Source organism: Strix uralensis, chromosome 3 (genome assembly GCF_047716275.1).
Source record: "Strix uralensis isolate ZFMK-TIS-50842 chromosome 3, bStrUra1, whole genome shotgun sequence".
NCBI lineage: Eukaryota > Metazoa > Chordata > Aves > Strigiformes > Strigidae > Strix > Strix uralensis.
The window spans coordinates 95,815,008-95,832,603 of record NC_133974.1 but is presented as its reverse complement, the minus strand read 5'-3'; the positions used below and the strand labels follow the sequence as shown (position 1 = coordinate 95,832,603).

General features: G+C 41.4%; 1 protein-coding gene across 3 annotated transcripts in view; it reads right to left on the bottom strand.

Moving 5' to 3' along the window:
* The window catches only part of DAAM2 (dishevelled associated activator of morphogenesis 2), a 235,247-nt gene that overhangs the window by 191,435 nt on the left and 26,216 nt on the right, over window positions 1-17,596 (bottom strand). For 2 of the 3 annotated variants that reach the window (XM_074863488.1, XM_074863492.1), the window contains exon 1: window positions 13,434-13,516. The exons of the other annotated variant lie outside the window; for it this stretch is intronic. The gene's annotated coding sequence lies outside the window, so the exon portion shown is untranslated. Of the gene's footprint in view, window positions 1-13,433; window positions 13,517-17,596 lie in introns of those variants that run through there. 3 annotated transcript variants of the gene reach the window in all.

Here is a 17,596-nt window from a genome sequence, read left to right as displayed (position 1 = left end):
TATAGCCAGGAACTGGAGGACAGTTCTCACGTGGCTGCTGAAAATTAAAACAGCATGTAGGGTTTTGTTTTGTTTTGCTTTTATGCCTTTGCCGCTGCAATCTCTCCCTGCGTTCCCTAAACCCTTGTTATTGTAACCAGAGCCACATTTTGCATTGCTACAATTGCAGGGTTATGTAAATTCCAAGGCTTTAAAGGAAAGGGCCTGCAGATTCTGCTCCGGGCCGCAGGGAAGTTGACAGAAACGGTTATGCCCGACATCTAGGGAGAAGCAAAGGCATTCATAAATTGTCAACAGACAGGAAACCTAAGTCTCAACCTCAGCATCAACCTGAAGTTTTCTAAACCTTTAGAACTTACTGGTTTCATTTAAATTGGTTGTTCTCTCATTTTCAGTGTTGTGCTTTGCTATGGCTAGGAAAATTTCCTTCAGCCACTTCTGGAAATCTTCATAAGTCATCTCTCTCTTTCCACCAGTGTGTACTGGTTTACCCAGGACAGCCAACAACCGAAAGCTCTACAGGCACAAACTTCTTCAGACTCAAAGAACTGTAATTTTACAGTGATCGTGAAACTGTACGTGTTGAAAAGCATTACTTTACTCATGAAGACTTTTAATATAAAAAGAAAATTACACCAAAAGAGAACAACCATACTCACAAAAGACAGCAAGAGAACAAAGAGTATGCATCTGATCCCTTGCAAAAAATCTTTACAGCAAGTAGGGGTGGGAAGAAGTGCGATACGTGTTGCACATCTGTGTGCTTCTGAGTAACCAAGTTGTAATGCTGACACTAGCTGTGCATTTCTGTGTGGGCATGGGCAAGCCAATTCATGTTTCTGACTGTACTCTCTAAAAGAGGGATAATAATGCCTGACTCAGAGTCAATGTTAGAAGGCTCTGCATAAGCTCATCTTAGTCCCCACTGTTTAGACAACTCAGCTAAATGAGAAAAATGTTTAGCCCACTTCTCCAGCCTTGCTTTTATTTCAGCTCTAAATCACCATTAGTCAAATCATGCTTAGACCTCAGACAAAAACCTAGATTACTTTATTCCTGAAATATGTGGAGGTTTTGCACAGCATGGTGCACCCTGATCACTGGAGTGTGCTAATGAGAGCTCAGGGAAATTACTGGGTTTGTGAAAAGGTGAAGCCAGAACTCCCTAGTCAATTTAGCTGACACTATAAGGAAGGATGAGTCTGTGGTGCCACTCCAACATGCTGCTTTCTATAGCTGCTGAGTTTTCCAGGCAACCTTAAACTTACTGTAGTGGATATGAAAAAGCAGGGCTTTCTGCATTGTTCACCCACCTCTTTGGAGCAAAGCCAATCACGGTAAGTCCTCAGGAAAGAGAACCAAGAAGCACTGCCTTGTACTCTGCAACCAGGTAGGTCAGTTCCTAGCCAACACAGAAGGGATGTTCCAAGCAATTCCCAAGCCATGATATTTTAAAAACAATCATTACAATGGAAGAGATTACTTCAGCAGTGGACAATAGTTCCTACTCAGCTGGTGATTACTGTCACTGCACAGGTGGTGATAACTGTTATTATTACGAAAATTTAGCTGTTTAAATCTTATTAAGAAAGACAAGACTCATTTCTGGAGGTGCAGTTACACAGAATCCCTGCACAGCTCAGAAGTTTCTACCAGTTTGTCATGGGTGATTATTTACTTGAAACCAGGAACTGCTCTTTGGAGCTCTGATCCTGACTGTCACCGCGACCTTGGGCAAGTGTCTGATTGTCTTTGCACCCACAACTCCTTTTGAAGTCAACTGGTGATGTGGATGCTCAACAATTCTGAAAAAACAAGCCCTACAGGTCAAAGCCAATTTCTGCTAAGGTAGAGGTGTTTTGGGTCACATCATAAATTGTGTAAATTTTGAACACAAAAACTGAAGCATTTTGTAAATGTGGTCCTGTAGTTGGCCCAGTGTAACACAACTCACACACAGAGGGGTGGAGTCCAAGGGACCATCTATATTAACATTTTTTGGAAGAGGACAGTTTATTAAGGGTCTTTGTGGAGCCAGAAACAAGCAGCCAGAAGACAAAGAGAAACCAGAAATCAAAGACAGCTATATTAGACTGTGTCCCATTCTTAGTGCACTTAATAAGAGAACTATACATTTTCCTGAACCAGGTAAAGTACTGAGCAAAATCTTTATTTTATTCTGTAAGTTATGTTTCCTAATAGTCTAAACTCTTGCATCCTTTCCTCAAAGGTGACTAGTTTAGCGCTGAAAAGCACTGTGGAACACAGGCAAGAAACTCTGATATCCTATAATACCAAATTCCTCAGATTTCTGTCTTGAACCAAAATCAAAATTGATACATCCCTCTAAATGATCAGCACTTCTTCATATAAACTTTGGTATCTTATCCAAGTATTAAGCAAGGTGGAGGTTGCTTAGCTTTTGGAACCTGTAAAGTCTGCAGCCTGTAATTATTGGCGAAACCAGCAACATAGCTCCCATCTACAACTCATTTGTTTGCCTGAGTTAACAAAACCCTTCCTTGCGTTCCATGCTTGCATATCCAATAGATACTACTTGGCTCAGCACAATTAGCAAAGCAGGCAGGACATGGGGCCACTTAGTCAGCTCTGACTCATTTTACAGCAGAGGACCTCCAATAGCTGACACAGTTTAATCAAGGCAAAAAAATAATAAAATACTAATAAACATAACCACACAGACTTTTCAGTACATCAGACAGGCCCAATGAAATATAACAAAATGCTCCTACTGATACAAAATGTCAAAAATACAATGAATGACCTGTGTTGGCCCAATGGTTCAGTGTGGTAAGGCCCATATTAGATTCTCAAGACTATCATATTCCTCTGGTGGGTAAAGAAAGGAGGGTGAAAAGAAAGAACTGTAACCATATGGATAGGAGGTAGATAGTAAAAAAAAAGGCAAACCAAACCAAACAAAAAATCACCCATAAACAGAAACGAAACGAAATGAAACTAAACCAATAGAATAGGAATAGAATAGAATAGAATAGAATAGAATAGAATAGAATAGAATAGAATAGAATAGAATAGAATAGAATAGAATAGAATAGAATAGTTCAGTTGAAAGGGATCTACAATGATAACCTAGTCCAACTGCCTGAATGTTTTAATGCTCTCTAATGATGCGACTCAGGTGAGCTGCAAAAGACAGACTTGGGCTGTCCTCTCTCCCTGCTGCAATCAGCTACACCCAAAAATATCTGGAGGGAAAATGACATCTGACACAGCCATGGTAAAAATGACCCAAACTAAGAAGTGGCAACTCTGAGGGTGTGGGAATGTCTGCAAACAAATCACTGGGTGTGTCAGATATATAGACGCTAATATAATGCAGTGATTACTATGTGTCTGCCCAGTGAATATGTAGAAGTGAGCTCAGTGTTTAAAGAACCACGCACAATGACTGCTGAACAAACTCAAGACTGGGTGCATTTGCCTAGGACCAGTGCAACATTCGTTGTGACCCTGAAGTTCATGGGACACTCCAGAATATAACTTAAGTCCAGAGGTACTAAACAAATCCAGAATGGCATCTTACTCTACACAGAGACTTTTTAGACTGCTTCTAAGTATCACAGAACTGGGAAAACTGCTTTTGTGACACCCATGAGTGAATTTCTCAGGGAGCTTCACCGTGTCTACAGGGCCCATTATTCCCCACCTTATTAACATCACAAGTGCATGATCCATATAAAATGGCAACATCTGGCTTGTTTCTAACAAGCCTCCAAAATGTTGGTGAGAACTTCAGCTTTAAAAGTCCAAATGCAACAAATATAGAAACCTAGACACCTCATGGACTTAGGGCCACATAGTCTAAACAGGAAACCTAGAAAATGAAGCTTACACATCCATGCATCCTGGGCTATTCCATTACAAGCAAACAAACAGGTACACAGGTAGGTTGGCAGGCAGATAGATGGATGGATGGATAGATAGATAGATAGATAGATAGATAGATAGATAGATATCACACTGTAAAGCACATACCCCAAGTTATGCAAACAGTTAATGGCAGTTAATGGCAGTGGCCAGCCAGCAGAAGCAAGCCCAAGATTAACAATGGGAGAATTTCTAATGGAAGTCAAAGAGTATTTCCCATTTCTCTGGAGGCGTTGCCCTCCAGTCTGGCAACAAACTGCCCATCTCCCTCTAGCTTCTTTGTGAATTAAGTTTATTCCTGAAATAGCTAAAGAATCCCAAGAGACCATGACTAATGAGTGCTCAAAGGAAAAATGAAGGTTGCCTATCTCTCCCCATCACTGTATAACCACTTAGTATTGAGTATCAGAATTGAACACAGCGTTCTAGTGTTGTTTCATCATAGCTCAGAGACATATTTCCTCAGCAGGCTATTTGGATCAAAGACTTAAGGCAACATCCCTGAAAGAAAAGACAAGGCAAAAGAGAGGGGACTTTTTCGCCATCTGCTTCCATTTTAATTTGCTGCACTCCTACATGTCACCAGAGCCTGTAGGGTGGTCAGTTGGGTTCTGTCATGTGCATTCATGGGAGTATAGGACTACAAAGTCATCAAGTCCTGTTTCCTACAATCACAGACAACTGCATAATAGACACGTAGTCTAGCAGACTCTACATCACACTTATTCCAGTGCTGTCACATTTTAACATAAGACTTTTCAAGTGACCAGTGGGAAGAAGAATTAGATAAGTTTTTCAGTCTGAAGTGAGGCAGCCATTTTCACTCTTAGTTTAAAGCTATTGACAATGACAAATTTGGTATTTCATTGTACAGAGGTATAATATCATCTCCCTGACCTCTGATATCTGATTCTAGAGATCATAATTTAGTTCACTCTTACTTGAACATTCATGATCTGTGGATAAAAATACATAGAGCTACAGATAATATTTTTTATGTCAAAGTGAGAAAAAAGAAAATATTGATGTGTATGTAACCTGAATTGTATGTTGATGTATCTTGCAAAAATTGAGGCTGGTAATTGAAAAATTGACTCTGAAGCCTGATGAGGCAACATTCTTAAATGACTTTTTATTAAAAGTACAGTGATACTGTATGAAAATGTTAATATATTATGTTAGGTCAACTGTAGGCTGTACTTACAGTATTTTTTTAGATAAGGCTCCCATTTCACAGTAGCTTAGCTACACTAACAGATGTGTAAATCAGAGAGTATAGGCCTCTGGAGATGTCCCGATGGATGTGAACACACTAAACATCGCCACTGTAAGTAAGCAGAAGATGAGGCAATGAGGAGTTGCTTGCTAAACTTTGCCTCTGTTTAAACATAAAATGTGTCATGAAGGGCACAGTAGGACTTTTATAGCTTAACACATGTCCCCCAGCAGGTACATGAAGCTATTCTAGATAAGCCCAGGCACAGCTGGAAAACAATTCATGGGTCCCCCAAGGAAAATTTCACCTAGTCAGAAAATGCATCTGTTTTTCTCCCTATAACTTAGTAATGGTGAGTGCCAAAGACTTTGTAACATTCACACAGACTGCCTGAATCCTGCTGACGATGAAAGGCTAAGGTCAAGCTTTGTACTTCTGTCATTGGCAACACATTTCAGGGCCTCTACAGCCAAGCCAGAGAGATTCACTCATTGGGATGCCTGACCCACAGGGCAGTAAAAGTATGAAACAAGCAATGAGGGCAAGTTCATATCTCAGTAGGGCACAGTTGGAAGACAGTTCGTATTGGCAGGGCCCTAGCATGGTTATTACTCTATCCTTGCATAACAGTGCAGGAGGATGCTGACAGATCAGAGCACAGGCGAGAACAAAACCAACTGTCTCTCTGTGCATTCAGCTGTTAGAAACATAGTTTAATTGGTTCCCGCTGTATACACGGCTGCAAAAGTAGCAAAGGACTGAAGTCCCCACATGTTTGGTCAAGATCTTGCTTTCTTTCATCTGTTGTACAGATGCTGATGGGGTCGCCTGCCTGGAGGGGGTCAGGATTCTGCCAAATGGATTTAAGCAGGGTACTCACAGTCCAGGCATCCCAGCTTAATGGTCAGTGACTCAGTGAGAAAACCAAGCCTGTCTGCGCTAGTGGATGGCCCCATTCCTGACAACATTTGTAAGGAAGAATGATACCCTGGCAAACCTTCTCTACAGATGTATGCTGTTTAATCTAACAAATAAATCCATTCCACCTAGTTAGGACAGATCTCTTACAACCATTATCAGCAGTACCTAAGTTTCACACCCTCAGTGTAGGCAAAAACCCGAAAAAAAGGTAGAGAGTAAGAAGAAGAACTGGGGATTATAACTAGAGGCTCTGGGAAGCCAGAACACAGACATGGGGGAGGGAGAAAGAAAGGGGAGAAATACCCACTCTACAGTAAGGTTGTTTTCTGGGAGAAGTATGATTTTGGTGAATATATGGCTTGTCTACCAGGCAGGAGATTAAATGTGACATAATGATAAAAGTGTTGTTATAATATTTTAGTTTAATTGCTATGGTTTTGTTAAACTAACACTTCAGAGGACATAAAGATAGCTAATAAATGGGTCTCTAACCTACCTGCAGTGAGAGTATTTATATGATAGTACAGACTCCCATCAGGTTGCAGGCACCTGAGAAAGCTGTGCCTCAGTTTCCCAAAATGTTACCTCCACTAATATTTGTAAAGTGCTTGGATATTTTCCAAAGGAAAGCGCTGAATGCAAAGAATAAATTGCTAACTTTAACTAACTATATATATATGTCTTATCTTCACATATTTGCATAGGGTATGATTGCAGACAATAAAATATTCTCATCATTTAACTCCTATTGGTTAAATTGGAACAGTCCATTGAGATTGCCCCAGCTCATGAGAAACAACGTGGCTAATAAGCATACAATATGCACAGCATTCAGGGTTTGAAAGTACAGAACTTGCTGTGTTGTAGGCTGATGATTTATTGACTACATGCTTTCAGAAGGACTGGACTGTCGTAACATTCTTGGGAAAAAAAATAGCTTCATGTTAGAGGGAAATCATGGTACACCTCTACAAGAGTCCAGGAAACTTCTATGTCCAGCTCAGCAGAGGCAAGGATGCTTATACAGCTCCACAGTAGTTTCATTCCTTCTTGAAAAGGTTGCTCCCTTCAACCTGACAAGGAAAGGAGCAGAATTGGCAGGCTGATGCAGAGCAACATGAAATTCCCACATATTTCTGTCATAGCCTTCTGGAGATTTGAAAGAAAACAGATGACAGTACAGGACCAAAAGTGTGCAAAGAGATTAATGATTTTTCAAGACCAGCCTGAAATACCCAAACATAGCCTTTTTTTTAAAAAAAAAAAAAAAAAACAAACCACACCACTGAGCTTTCCTGGAAAATGGAAGAACCCAATATATCTGTTATTTATGAAAATATCAGCAACAATCACAGTATTGACAAGTAAGCCTGTTCAAAATGTTCAGTTTTAGAGAAATATTTAAATGCAAAAGAAAATGCAAAACATTTCTAAAAATAATTGGACAGGGGTTAGCAAATGAAATCCCTTCTGCAAAAAATTGCCACTGTAATGAACTTTTAAACTGGAGTACAAGGAGAGATGCTGGTCACTTTTTTCACTGACAAGAAGACACAGGCAGTGCTAAAAATGAATGTACAGTTTCTTCATGTGCATTCCTGACATTAAAGGACTCTAAAATGTGAATAAGTTTCTGGAGGATTGTGATGTACCTGGTCAGTTTCCTCAGCCTACATCTTATAGACATGATTGTTTCTCCCTCGTAGAACAGCTGAAACATCATTGGATCTTCACAGTGTTTTCTCTCTCAAAGACCACAGGAATACAAAAATGGCTACATAGAGTCAGATCAGAAGTCCATCTAAACCAGTACCCTGTCTCCAAGTAATGGTCAGCTGCAGATGGTTAGGGAAAGCATATAAAAATACCATATATAGTCTGATCCTACCCCTGCTCAATCCTTTTAGTTGTTTAGGACTTGGAGATGGGAATACAGCCAGATTATCACATTTAATAGCTACCAGTGGACCCATCCTCCAAAATATTCATCTCTTCCCACAGCTTTGTCTTGGGAGAAGGGAATCTTGCCACATGATATTAAACCCTTGAAATGTATCCTTGCATGACTTCTTCACAATGAAGTCCAACCTGGATTGTGTTCCTTGGCAGAAACATTCCTTCTTCCTTTTGTGTGTGTGTATGTGTTTGTGTATTTAATTTATGAAAATGCCCTGAGGACACATCTTCAGATCAGATCTTAAAAAGTTAAATTGGACCTGGCTACTTTCTTCAAGGATGAACAGGGCATTGTGTAAATTTCCATCACTTAAGACTTCATGGCTCATTAATTCAATTGTTTAAGCAGCTAGAAGCATTGCTCCTCCAAACAGCAAACAAAATACAAAGCCCCCCAAATCAGGCTTGTTCACTGCCTTGAATAATAAAAGCCATAACAGTAAAAATGAGTCCTTGTTTACGCCTTCTTAAAAAAAGTAATATACCAAGGAGACAGAATATAGTTATTGGGTCTCACAAATCAGCTTTAGCCCCAATTCAAAGAAGAGCTGGACTGGCACATGCATTGCCTGAATTTAGTCATCTTGGGACACAGTGAATAGAAAAATACTCTTCAGCAAAAACAAATGAGACCTTCAAATCTCATGAGCAGAAATATCAGCTTCAGTGATTATTACTTTGAAGTCAGGAAAACTGGGAAGTGTGCAAGCACTTGTTATTCAGAGAGGGGACCTATTCCTCTCTTCCTGCCAAAGTTTTTCTCAATTTCTCAAGGTTACCTCTATTTCCATTTTCACACAGTCTAAATACATCCTTCTGATCTCCAGCTCTCACTCCCTGAATTCCAGCAAGCCCTCTGATCTCCTCCCTGTCTTACCTACTTCCTTCTTTCCACCTTAAGTGTCTGTAATTCCTAACTCCAAAGAAACCTTATCACTGGGTAAGCCTGCCATACTCTCAGAATAACTTTTCTACTAAAGCCAAAACCCACGAGCTTCTCCTGGTCAGATTTGTTACTCCATGTTGTGCCAAGTCTAGACAACTCCTACTACTAGAAGACATTATCTGACACCACAGAGCTCACCAGAGAAGCCAAAATCTCAGATGTTGAAATGCCATGTGGAAAACTGAAAATAAAAATCTAACAGGGAACATGAACTTTGGGAAACGTATAAACCGGACACAAAACTGAAGAGAGGGAAAAGCCTTTTAGACCATCATCAGATTTAACACATAGCACTAAGAAAGCTTGAGGCTGCACTACCAATAGCTCTGCTCAGCATGTGATGTGTTCACGGGCATGTGGCTACATGGTTCTCAGCAAGTCAAAGCCAGGTACATCCTGGACATGTCAAGAAAAACAGAATATGAGTACAGGACTGACACACCAAAGCTTATGGGAGCTTCCAGCAACATGGGACACATTCCTCTGTGACTTCCACTGCTATAAAACAGCAGTAGCTCCACTGACCTTCAGAGAGTTACACTGCTGTAAAAAGTATGTGAGAAGAATCAAATCCACTGTGTAGATTTGTCCAAGTCAGTTGGCCAGCATTTCAAAAGCAGCTTATAATTTTGGCTGTCTCAATTTTTTAGTGTCTTGGTGCCTTAACAAAACACTAAATATAGTGAGCGAAAATTACAGGTTACTTTGCACAACTTGGGCCTCAGTTTCTCTGGACCAAATTCTGATGCTACTTGAACTTACTTGTAATTGAAGCCTGGAATAAGTTTCTTGAACAAAACAGAGCTACAAAGACTTTCACTAGTACAGATGAGAGCAGACTTGCGCTGTCTGTGCCTCAGGTCACTCATTAACAGTCTGAAGACACTGGACCAAATCCTCAGTTGGAATACATTTGTCATAGCTACACTGGAGCCCCCATACCTATTTGTACTGGCTGAGAATCCAACCCAATAAATCCCATTTAACTAGTTTACACGGCATTGTGAAATTTAATACCTACACAGAGCTTGGAAGATAACAAGTCCTCAGCCTGATAACGACTCAGAGTAGTGTCAAACAGAAGTAACTCCACTGTTAAGTGGAATTGCAGAAAGATGAGAAATGAATCAGATCTACTGCATGTTAGTATATATACTGAGTCCTACTACTACCAGTTTTCTGCAGATGCTTCAGTTCAAAGGAGTGTGATATTAGGGAACACAACTGGTAAAGCAGAAAAGCCGTAAGAGACACCACTGTCAATCATCAACACAACAAAAAGCACAGGAAAATAGACGTAAACTCTTTCATCCAATGAAAATCAGAGTGGTCAGCTTTCTTTTAATTTAGGATCATGCTGTGCTTGCCTGGGGGCTGCAGGGGCAGGGAAGAGAGAGGGGGTCAGATCTCCATAGGACTGACCCAGGTTTGAAAATTCACAGTAATTAAAGCACTGAGAGTCAAGCCTCCCACGCATCCTTCCCCTAAGTGTCAGGAAATGGTGTCTGCTGATTGCTCAATCACTAGGTCAGAAGGCTGGCCTGGAGGGACTAGATGGGTTTCTGGGATTCCACTGGACCTTGTGGGAATGTTAAATCAACTAAGGCAGATGGAACAAAACCAAACTATCTGGGAGATGCCTTCAAGATGCTGTTCAACTCTTGCCATACCTCCCCACCAATAAAATACAGTCAGTGCATGCCACGTCTGGACTTGGTAAGAAAAACTTTTGCGACTGATCTCAGGATGAACAGAATTATCTCCATTACACATAAAGAGCACAACTAAATAAACAGCAGTGATAGCAGCAGACAAGTGATACAGTGTGGTAAGGCCACTAGGATATCCAGAGAATTTGCTTACTCAGCTCTGTGAAACCATGAGACTGCACTTTGTAACATAATATAGACTTTTAAAACCTCAGAGTTGCACTGTGACTGTCATAAGCTCCAACAGGGAATTGCTTTCTGTTTCACAAAGCAAAACTGAAAAGATGTCTGCCCTGTCCATATTGTGTTTCTTTCTCTTGCTTCCAGGGCCAGTGTCCACCAGCAGAACAACTAGCAATTTCCTGACTGATATAACTTCATCCATACTCAAGGGTGCTGAGTGATGACCCTTGCATTCTCATGAGACACTAAATTTATCTCCTGCCAGATCAGAAACTCCTTCCCCATTCCTCCTCCCACCCTTCCACTCAGTGTGCAAATTTCCCCCTGAACCACGACTAACAGCCCACAAGGAACTTCCAGACTTGCAAACCCCTGCAGGTAATGTTGCTTACTAGTGGGATGCTGAGCTGGAGGGCAGAGAGAGAAATTGTGAGACAGAAAGGAAGCAGTCAGCTTAAAACACCCCAAATCTGGAATTATCTCCTCCTTAGTTCCTTTTCTCACCCTCTCAGCTTTCAGTAGTTCTGTATATATTAGTTCTGTATTGCCCAGTGAACTTCAGGCAGACTAACGGCTGAACCAGGTAAAAGTGTCTGTGGCTCCCAGACACTTGTCTTGGCTGTGACAGCTCTCAAGCTTTTATTGGGGCATAAAGGTTTCTAACAAGTTACTACATTTCTTAAGGATTTTTTTTTTCTTTCACATTGCCAGCCAATGTGATTAGGCTGTTGCTAAGAAAATAAAGCAGCTTCTTGGAAAAGGAGCTGTTAGGCTACTGGAAACAAAATCTAGTAAGAAATAAATGGGGGACAGGAAAAGGATTCTGATATGTCATGGTGAAGCAGCCCAGATACCAAACCGATTCCTTCCAAGTCTGGAGACTTCACTTTCAAAGTACATCCCTGCAGGATCTGACTCTGAGAACACATGCTCCCTTACATGTGCAGTCAGTACAGTTGCTTTTTCTCCAGCTCAGCCTAGCTTGCTTTACATGGCATGGCATCCCTTGGTGAGGATTAGACCTTGAACATCTGCCCAGTAAAGGCTACCCCCAACACATTAGCCAGCACAGTGGTTACAACAACCTGCAGTTGCATTCAGCACAGCTAACTCAACTTGCTCAATTTCATTTTGCAGGAGACATCCCTGCAAAACTCCCTCCTTCCAATCTTCACCTTTCCTCCCTTCAGCCTGCCTCAGCAACCCACTCTGTACCCTCAAGAGGAAAAGTATTTGCAGACTTACTCCATTACCAAAACAACTCAGTCCAGGGAGCGCTGACTCGCAACAGCCTTTCTTGTGACTGCTTGTTGGCTGAAGCCAATTACTAACAGCACAGTGCATTATATTGTGCAATTCACATAGCTCCTGCTTCTCAGCCCAGCTTTGTGTTTATGTTTAAAGGGCATCATCTCTCCCTCCATCAACTGCACAGACCAACCACTCTCTCACTGGCAAAGACCTTTCTAAAGTTACAGGTGCTAGCTAAGTATGTCAGCTTCACACAGGAGGCACCAAACTCTTCCACCCACCGGGAAAATGAGCTGTTTCTGTCATGGGTCTCATTAGAGAAGATGGCAATGAAGAAGGCAGCTGTGTCCACAGCTGTCCCCAGAACTGCTCTCATCTCAGGAAATAAAGAAGGGCCATCCAGATGTGAGGTGGGGGAGGTAAGGTTAATTATATGAACGTAGCACTGAATTTTAATTGTAAATAAATACAGCTGAGTGCTCCACCGAAAATACCACCTTCTTATGGTGTAGGCTTGGAAATCTCTGGACTACTGGGGTTAAAAAAAAAAAAAATTAAGAATCACTAGCTTTCCTTGGGATTTGTACCATGTGTCTCTGGCAGTGCCTATGCAGGTTTTTCACAGCGAGATTCTCCTTGAAGTAGCTTCCTCCTTCATGCATGACCCTGCTACTGCTAGTTTTTGGATGTGAGATGCCTCTTTCCTCTGCAGAAGCAGTGGATTCTTTGGAGACCTCTTAGTATCAAGCGAGTGTAGGCTCAAGGTGCTAAATTTGTCAGATTTAGCAAGCAACACCCCATAATCATGTTAGGATCTGTAATTGTCAGTAGCCTGACTGAGCCAGGACTTCATTGCTAGGGAGCCAAGAAATTGCCTGTCGTCCTCATAAGGAAAGAGGAACTGCTTGCTGCACAATATGACAAGGGGTTAAAGAGTTAAAAAAGAAATCCTACACTGTGGAGTTGCCTAAGGAAGTTGGGTTTTGCCTAGGGCTTATTTGGGATTTTGCTGTCCTGCTACCAGAACATGAAGGAGCTGAATTTCAGTTAATTTTGCAGTCTTCCAAAGATAGGTCCTTCCTTTCCTCTCTCTCCTTCGACTTCACTTACCCCCTGTCACCCCCATCCATGTACAGAAGAGTGCAAAAGCCTGCAGTCAGCCCCTCCGCATACCTTTGAGAGAAGCAGTCAAGCTAAACCTGAATCCTGTGTGCTGCCAAGCTGACTTCAGGGTATTTCAGAGGAGAAAAAAAAAAAAAAAAAAGAAAGACAAGCAGTACTTGCAGGGATTTGTTCTTGAAAACAAAAACACAAGAAGATTTGCTGCAGCAGCTGCACTTACACTGTAGTGCCCGTGTCTCTGCGCGGTTCCTCCCTGTTCTGCAGTCCTGTAATCCACACAGAGAAATGCCTGTGCTGCTCCTCTCGCTGGCAGTGCTGTTGTAGTGAGACTAGAACTGCTGCTGTTTTCACTTTCAGACCAGCCTCTCTCTCCAAATCCTCTGACGTCAGACAGCCTCTAAGAGATATTTATGGAATGAACGATCTAAAAGTTTCTTTAGGTAGAGCCCAGATTGCAGTTTTTGGGGATTTGTAATTTTTACACTTTTGGATAGAAAACCCCTCCAAGGGGGGTGAGGGAGGAAATGGTGGGGAACTGCAGATGTGGTTGTATAAATCCCTGGCAAAAGACAATCCCTGTACTTTTCTATCCATGGTATATTATATCCACACCCAGGATGTAACTATCTGTCATGAAAGTCCCCATTTGGAAAGCAGTATTTTCCAGTCTCTCAGCTGTGCCTAAACAGTGTTCAAATCAAGCCTGGCAAAGAGGTACTTTCTCCCCGGCTCTGCCCCCCCCCCCCCCCCCCCGCCCCAGCCCACAGCCCTCTGCAGTGTCCAGGCTTTGAGAAGATTTAACTAAACCAGGAGTGAAACAGCCCTTCCAAGCATCTTGTCCACATCCTCTTTCAGTTTTGCACTAACCCCTTCCAGCTGGAATGTTTTCCCAGCCATGTGGGCCAGCTTCCCTCCTAACTTCAAAATACCTTCTAGAAGTGTCTTATCTTAGATGAATACCAGCTCAGAAAATTCATCTGATCTTTGATCTCTGCTATGCTCTGCCTATTTGCATCTCTATTCCTATTATTTCTGTGGTACGGTGCAGTATGACACGTCTCACCTGCTGTGAAAGCCACTTACAGTGTTACATAGAAGAGACACTAGAGCAAAACTGAAGCAGAAGTATTAGCATTAATGTTAAGCAGTACTTGAAGAGTGAAATGCTCTCATGGTATAATCCTGCTGAGGCAAGTGATGATAAATTTGGACTGATAAGACCTCTTTTTTTTCATTTAGGAGCTGAGCTTGGCTATAAGCCTGTAAGTATCAGTAGTCTCATCTAAGAGATGAGGAAACTGAGACCTGAAGGTGAAGTGACATATGTTGAAAGTCCTTGAGTGAGCCTTGCCTGATTACAGTCAGACTTTCTTAAGAAGTTCAAAACTTATTCAACATTTTCTGAAGGAGTCTACAAATGTGCTGCTATTATAAGCAACTGTTATTTTTTTTTATACCCCATCATTTCCATTTGTAAACAGTTATGTCTTGGTACCACTTTTGGAGATGCACGTACTATTTCAAAATGTAAAGCCAAGGTTCTTTTCTGTGCAACTTACTGGCAGAACAAATTTACCATTTGGGACTGTGTGGATAAGCTTTTTCATATACATATGCTTTCTCTTTTCTACTCTACCATCATCACTTCTGGGCATGAGCCAGGGCTCTTTGAAATCAAAAATCATCTGATCAACTTCAAAAGGCTTAAAATCAAGTTTGCTCTGATAATTTTCTAATGGCAGCTATCCCCATATCATCACTATGACCAAAAGCCTTGAGATAAATTCCAGAAGAAAATGGTGTCTCTTTGAAGAGATTTCCACCTTTATACTTAAAAGATGGGTCTAAGAATCTGGCAGATGAAGGAACGAGAAAATATTCCCAGCCTCAAAGCAGTATTCTTTCGAGCAAAGGAAATAAAGTGTTTTCATATATAATGAAAAACGATAAAAAGAACTTGGTTCTGACAATGCAATCCAAGCATTGAACAAGTGGCATTGTTGTCCCCTCTGGCGATCAGATTTGTCACTTGTCTACTTAAGATCAGCAAGGATAATTCAGGGCATGAGTCTGCACTCTGCCGTGCTGCATACTACTGTTATTGAAGATCAACCCTGGAGTTACGTTGCTACCTATTGGCAGCTTGTCCCACAGATACCCACAGAAAACTCTGAACAGCAAAGTCAGGGCTTCTCTGTAGGATACTAGAGCTGTTCCTTATGGGTAGTTCAACCTCTCACTAGCTTTCATTGACTCAGCTCCTGTGGTTAATAAACTCTCTAGAGTAAAGGTTCCTGTGTTTGCTGAAGATGACATGGCTATCCATGACTCCTGCTTTCTCTGTTTAATTTATAGGATTATATTACATCTTCTCCCTAGAGAGTGGAGAAGGAGGAACGTGGAAATCCTATCACACAGAAGTAAAGCATTAATAACTACAGCCTGTCTTACAGACCTAAGCACAAATGGGTTTTCTTTATTTCAAAAGACTTTGCAGCAAGACTGAGATGCCAAGAGACTGAAATGCTCTGTTTACCCATACATGATATTGACAATGACAGTGAAAGGTGTTATTAAACTGTGTCCAGTAGCACATTTCTGTCCTGAAGGGATATGCCTTGTAACATATAGTTGTTAAGGTAGAAACATTCATCCCATCAGAAGTGCTACAACATTCCAGTTACCATGGATTAAGACAGTATATCTATGAACGTGTTGCATTTCTTTATGGAAATGAAAGGAAGAATAGCCAGTTGTATTACTGTATATTCATAACCTCTGCACTAAAACATAGAGGACTCACTTCCACAAGATGCAAACAGAAGCCCTTGTTAGAACACAACACCACAATACAAAGAGCACGATGATCCCATCTGTGGGCAGTCTGTACTCCCATTTCCTATACATAAGAACCCTCTCCATTGGACTGGGATTGTGCATGTGGGAGCACAATTTGCTCCCTTTTAAACATAATTTATTTAAAACAGTACTTCTCCCAAAAGATACTAGAGGCAGGCACTTTTGGAGGGTGAAAATCAGGTTTGTGCACTGGACGAACACAAGCGTAGGCATTACTCAGCCCTAAAAAACAGAGACCTTCTGCATTGCTAGCACATGACTGACAAAAAAAGACAGCGTTTTCCTCAGATCCAAACCTGCCTCTATACCTGTTCACGTGAGCAACTATAGCAGTCCAGTTGTCAGTCCCTTAGTGCTACATAACAAAATAATAAACTAAAGGAAATGAAACCATATTAAAATACTGTTCTTACTTCCACAGTGGAACAGACCATTCATCTCTCTAGTCCAGTACACTGCCTCAAGCAGTGGTTAGATACCTGATGATTCAGAGCACAAAGAATGGAAAACACACTACATCCAGCCAGTTTGGGCTGGAATATTACATAAGAACTGGGGGGTAAAGAGGAAAGCCCACAGTTGATCAGTTTACACCCTGAAGCATGAGGTTGTTTCAGATGCTGGGTTTTTTCTCTTGCACTGGTATTGTTATGAATGTTATTTCTGCATATATTTCAGTTTTGGGAACCTGCCAGGTTTTTTTCCAATCCAGTGAAGTCAGGAAATGCAAAGTTATGGCATATGCTCAAAAGAATAGCACACACCAAAGCATGCAGAGAGCTCTATCTTCGTCCTCAGATGCACACAGCTTTGGCCATAGTTTTAAAATCCACCCAGTGATTTTCCTTTCATTTTGCATGACAGAGTTGTATTCTCTGTGTACTTTTGGCCTCCAGATTTAATTCTCTACTGCACTGACCAGAGTGAAACCACTTACAGATCTCATAGATGTCTCACATCCAGGTTTATGATGTGCTAGTGAACAATTTAAGCCATGGAAAGGGGAGCTGGTGATGTGTTGCAGGTACATATGTGCCAGCAAGAAGGATCATTCTAAGATACCGCCAGAGCTATCTTTGTGCCATGCAAGGGATTGTGCTGTGCATATTGGGAAAGGGGAAAGGGAAGAAAGCACTTTCTGGCACTGTACCACAGTGTACCTGAGATGTCTCTTTGGCCACACAGGACCATGCAGAGGATGGTAAGTGTCTGAGTATCATAATCAATGCACGGCATTGGATAAACAGCTAGGCAATGGAGTGACAGCATTTTAGACTTAATTTCCTCCAGTATCAAAGTCAATAAAAAAGTGAGAATCAGGGGAGAATGAGGCTCACACAACTGAAGGAGCACTTCCAATTAGAAGTAGTGCAGTGTTAGATTAAGACTTACAAAGCCAGCATCTCTGTAGTACACTGCGACTGAACTGAAAGACTGAAGGACAGACTGAACTCCTCAAACTAAATTTAGCAACAGTCTTAGCCTTGATGGACAGTGCTCATACATGAGGGTAGAGAGAAGGCA